At 35.4% G+C, this 5,785-nt stretch overlaps 1 pseudogene across 1 annotated transcript; it reads right to left on the reverse strand.

The window, feature by feature from the left end:
- Positions 1-222: 222 nt before the first annotated feature.
- On the reverse strand, positions 223-5,394 carry LOC147395240 (triosephosphate isomerase, cytosolic-like; annotated as a pseudogene). Its single transcript, XR_015180937.1, has 9 exons — positions 5,238-5,394; positions 4,796-4,871; positions 4,565-4,688; positions 3,234-3,318; positions 2,982-3,114; positions 2,417-2,511; positions 1,795-1,873; positions 939-1,021; positions 223-687 (listed from the first exon to the last, which is right to left on the reverse strand). The product of XR_015180937.1 is annotated as a triosephosphate isomerase, cytosolic-like (transcript).
- Positions 5,395-5,785: the final 391 nt, after the last annotated feature.

Below are 5,785 nucleotides of genomic sequence, written 5' to 3' on the forward strand. Positions count from 1 at the left end.
TTTCTCTAAATATCTCTTTAAGATATGGTTCCAATAGGTTGAGAAAAAACTTGAGGAGTATTCCAAAATATTATGAGCTAATCCAAAATAATCCTGAACCGACCTATTTTATGGTAAAATTCCCAAAACATGCACAACTTTTGTTAAAATTTCCATTTCAGTACACTGTTGATTTTAATTCTCTAAACATGCATGAACATGTAAATCAGATATATAGTAACATATTTAATGTGAGATCACAGGTATATATTCTAATAGTAACGATCTCGCTGAAAAGTAATTCCCAAAACATGCTGGTAATTAAAATGAATAGAGTACTGGAATGGGAATTTTCCCATATTCGGCACATGAAATGCTAATTTACCCTATTTTATAACATCTTTAGTCACTTTTTTTTCACTCCCAAATACATGTACACTGTAGATGGGAAGAAAACCTTGTGAACATGGGTAATCAAAGAGGGAAAGAGAGATTCTCAGATTTATTCATAATTGGAATCCTGTCCTCGGTCACTTCAAGTTCCAGGCACCATCCCTACTATAAAAACATATACTTAAAATCTAAAAAAGTTTTTTTTTTAAACTTGATATGCTCCAAATTCTTCCACCATGATACATGATTCCAGACTCTTTAAGCATAACCACTCTTCTTCACCGTAGCAGACTTGATAATGTTGATGAACTCCGGCTAATAAAAAGAAACAGTTGAGGCCAGAAAGAGAATCAGTCATCAAAAGCACAGAATAAAATGACAAAGAACACATACAAATCACAGGACGTTTGGAGTCTACACAGATGGTATGGGCATCAAATGGTGCCAGCTGTGTCCTCTCCTCTAGAGGACATGCATGTTGTTTTTAAAATAGTTTTCCATTCATCCATCAAATTGAAAACCCCACAACCAAAGACACCTGAATAGAAAATAACAGTAATAACCACCTTTAGAGAAGCTCCACCGACTAGAAATCCATCAACATCAGGCTGTGCAGCCAACTCTTTACAGTTTGCACCACTTACGGAACCTGCAATGAGAAAAAACAGTGGGTTTAAGGCAATGACGAGGAAGGGAAGTCGAGAAAAATAACTGTTTAACAACAAAGTTTCTAGAAATTTTAATATAGAGTACTATATAAAATTAGGGAATCATGACAAACATAATAGCTTCCAAAAGGACTAAACATGTAGGATGAGCTCTACTTAGTTACTTGGTTAATATATTCCAGTATTCATTCCAACTCTTCCCAAATGTCATTAATGCTTGTACGAAATTGCTTGTTAGTCATTAAAATTTGCTTTTCTGAAATTATTAACGGAAGGAAAATGCTGGAATGACACAAAGGTGACAAAAATGATGTGGTGGTGTGCACATAACCGTAGATGCTTTTTACTCGTGTCTCGCAAAACAAGTATCTACAGTCATGTGCACGACACCACAAGTTTTTGTCACCCTTGTGTCTCCCTTTGTGTCACCCCAGCACAACTCTTAACTAAAAGGTAATCCAGAGACTTGAATCATTTTCCAGAAATCTGTAGGGAAAAAAGGTAAGTTCTATGGAAGTTAAAAATATGAAAAATAGGGTGAGCCTGCCTCCCCTTCCTATGACATTTTCAAAATCCTGTGGAGGAATTATTGAAGCTTCTTAGTATTATCTTGGGGTCATAAAAGGTTTCTCTTGTGAAAATCTATGCTGATTTTATGTGATCGTCTGTTTAGTTAATACTCGATAGGAATATTTACAAAAAAGCAGGTGCAATCTCAGGGAAGGCAAGAGTGCAACAAACAGGAAATGGTAACCTCCGTAAATAATCCTGGTTGCTTCAGCGACTTAGGCACCAACATTCTCTTGTAGCCATTTCCTTAACTCAAAATGTACCTGTTATGTTCATAAACTATTTAGAGTGAGAAGATTATATGTTTGAAACTAGACACAATTTAATGCTACACCATTACCATTGATTTCGAGGACAAAGTGAGACAAGAAACTAATATTGCAGCTGTAATATAGCCCATGAGAGGGGGTTCCAAAACCATTTAGTCCATGGAAGATATCGTAGATCACACGCCAACATGGTCGAATGAGCCTCACCATCAAATTGTTCCATTCTTATTGATGGCCCGAGATATTATGGAAAAAAGTATGTAAAGAAGTCCATGAATCCGAGGATTATAAATTACACCCATCAAAACAGTAAATCCCAACCCAAGAACATCTTCCACATATGGTGCAACGCCATTGGTGGTAGACAGTCCTTACAACCTTTAAGCATATTAGAACATCCATGACATAAGCAGATGGTGATGAAAAATGTCCTTGCAACAATATCCCAAAGGTTCCAACATGTATACAAGAAACCATAGTAATTCATTAAATTATACATGAAGGTACAAGGATTATTGGATTAACACCAGAACTTACTTCCTGAGACTGAGCTGGGGTCGCAACCTTTCCAGTTCCAATGGCCCATACGGGTTCATAAGCCAAAACAACATTAGCCCAGTTTGATACTTTCTCTGCCAGAATAAATAAAGTAAGTGACTAAACCACAAGGAAACATTAAAACACTTAAGAAAGGTAAGAACATGAGGACGTCATATCCAATGGTCATATATTTCCACATGCATACTATATACTACACAAAAAACCACATCTTTGAATTGGTCCACGTCCACACAAATAGAAGGTCAAGTGATTCCCCTAGTTGTGTAAGGACCACTCCTGTATAGGGGGTGTAAATGGGCCAAACATGATTTCAGGCCGTAAATTCAAACTGTATGAGGCAGGCCTCAAGCTCGAGTCTATTCAAAATTTTGAAAAGCCAGGCATAAGTTTCGGCCCATTAGACTCCCATGTTTTCACATGCTACCAAGGCACCTATCTATAGTGAATGGAGAAATAAATCACCGGAATGGATATATTTTGTAAAGATGGATAGCTTGATGTTGATGATGAGTAGCTTGATATAAGAAGGGTGGGAAAGTACCAACAATTGCTTTTGTTTGTGCAGTAACAACAGCCATAGTAGAATTTGATTCTCTCTGTTCAAGAGTCTCCCCAACACAAGCAATCACCTTCAGGCCTTTAGAAAGGGCATATGCAACTTTATCTCCAACAAACTGTAAATGACATATACAGAGAAGACAGTAATGAATGGTAGTTAGTAGTTACCAATTCAAAGTGAGAAGCATTTGTGAACCAACAGTAGATGATGCATTCCTCATGGAACACAGCCTACCTCAATTGATTCATTTAACAAAAGCCTTCTTTCAGAATGGCCAAGAATGACCCATGTAATGCCCAAATTCACAAGCATCTCCGCACTGTCAACAAGAACATCAATTTCATGTTTCTATAATAAGTATGAACAGAAATTGTTACTGCCTCAGTCCTCAATGCGTGACATCAATATTTCCAGTGCACAAGGAAATTAAAGTACAAGAGCAAAAATTAGGAAGCATTGAATTCCAACAACCAAAAAAATCAAATTCCATCTATTAGGTAAACTATCACAAATCAGAGAAATGGAAATATTCCAAATTATTGTTTCACTATCACTGTGGTTTATATTGTAAATTTAATCTATAAAGTTTCTATTGGAGGCGTATTTCATAATGTACCACTGAGTTATAGCTCAATGCTCTGGGAAAAAGGTGCAAACAGAAAACCTTGTTCTACTCGAACCCTATGGTTTCTTAATTAATGCAACTACCAAGATGATGTTTTCTCAAACCATGCACCAATCAGCCGCATTCAATCCATGCCCCAAACCATCCTTATGTCCTATTTCACCTCAACTTTCCACTATATCATCAATATATTTTACATAATAAATATTTTAGTTTTGTGCCACCCTATCTTATGAATCTTAGTACTAAAAGCGAGTCTAAAAATAATAGTGCTCAACCTACTGCAATTAAAGCACCTTTTGCATCAAATAGAATACAAATCATTCAACCATCCTTATGTCCTATTTCACCTCAACTTTCCACTATATCATCAATATATTTTACATAATAAACATTTTAGTTTTGTGCCACCTTATCTTATGAATCTTAGTACTAAAAGAGAGTCTAAAAATAATAGTGCTCAACCTACGGCAATTAAAGCACCTTTTTCATCAAATAGAATACAAATCATTAGAGATAGCTATATTGACTCCTCTTCATGGATTACTGCATAGTTACATACAAGCACCAATTTGGCAATACATTGTCAACAATTTAATAGTAAATATCAAGCTTGTCAAGGACCACCACATAAGCGGATAATTCTTATACATCACTCTATATTTAATAAGAAAAATAAAATAAAAGGGTGACACTTGAAAAGTAACCGAAGCCTCTAGTGACATTTTTAATTTAGTTCAAGGCACCCATTGGGAACGCAAGCATACAAGATGTGCATCAGCAACTAACCAATTGAAAAACAATTTAAACCTTGTTACTGAATGTAAAGCAACAATCAACAAGTAAAGACTCTGCATGGGAGTTATTTAAAATAATTCAAAGAAATACAACCCAACAACCGAAATGGAACAGAGATGATTTGGGATACAATGGAACATACCTGATGTCACCAGTAAAAGCACCACCATTCTTCACCCAACAGTTTTGTGCGGCAACATGAAAATCGGGCCTCAATAAACTCTTGACAATGGGAAGAAACACAAATGGAGGACTTACAACAACCTCTTCAAGAAGAAAACAAGTTTCACAACATCAGCAACTTGAAGGTCTAATTGACCAAAATAACTCAAAAAAATAAAATAAAAATTGGTGAATTAATGCAGCAACTTACCCACAACATCTTGAGAAGGTACTTCAGCTTCATTCAGTATGGAAACAATCTTTTTAACTTCTTCAATGGTTCCATTCTGCATGATATCCATTTGAAAAAGATAACTATTTAATAATAATAAAAAGTTCCTTTTTTTTTTTTTTTTACGATAATTATATAATCAAAAGTTAAAAAAAATAATAATAATAGTAAAGCATGGATAAGTGAATCACAAGTGGGGTATTCATGTGAAATCGAGAGAAGATGCATAATCAGATATCAAAAACACTAAAATATGAAATCCTAATTCAACAAATGTATACAACAGTAGAGCTACATTAATTGATGGAGTTCAGCAATTGAGAATCTAAACTATTATATTTAAATTGATTTTTCAGAACTAAAAAATCAATTGAAATTCAAGAAAAAAACGACTAATGAGATTATTGGATCGAAAACTTACGCATTTCCAGTTACCGCCAACTAAGAACTTTCTTCTCATTTCGACGGATAAGTAGAATCGAAGAAAAAAACTTCTTTGTTTATAAGAGATAGATATGGAGAACTCTGGTTTGGTTCCGTCGAGAATATTCGTATGAAATCTCGAATTCTTTTGGTGAAATGACTGAAATGTCCTCTTTGCTAGATATGAAGTATGAACTATGAACATGCCATCTTATCTGTTAGTTTCATCATCAATCATTGGTATCTTGTTGGTGAAATGACTGAAATGTCCTCTGAACTAAATACGAAGTATGAACATGCCATCTTATGTGTTGGTTTCATCATCAACCACTGGTATCCTTTTTGTTGCTTTGTGCCAATTGATGTATGGTTGATTTGGGTGGGCCCACTAGATTTTGGAAGGACAATAATTCGAGGAGGATACACAAATTTCATTTTCCGCCAAGGTCAATAACGCCAGCTTTGGTGTGGGTTTGGGCCTCCAAAAATTCTAGTATGAATCAAAATCAATATTGATGAGGACGTCGATGGATCGAGTGGGGAAGA

This window comes from Akebia trifoliata, chromosome 8 (assembly GCF_017979445.1).
Source record: "Akebia trifoliata isolate Shusen 1 chromosome 8, ASM1797944v1, whole genome shotgun sequence".
Classification (NCBI taxonomy): Eukaryota; Viridiplantae; Streptophyta; class Magnoliopsida; order Ranunculales; family Lardizabalaceae; genus Akebia; species Akebia trifoliata.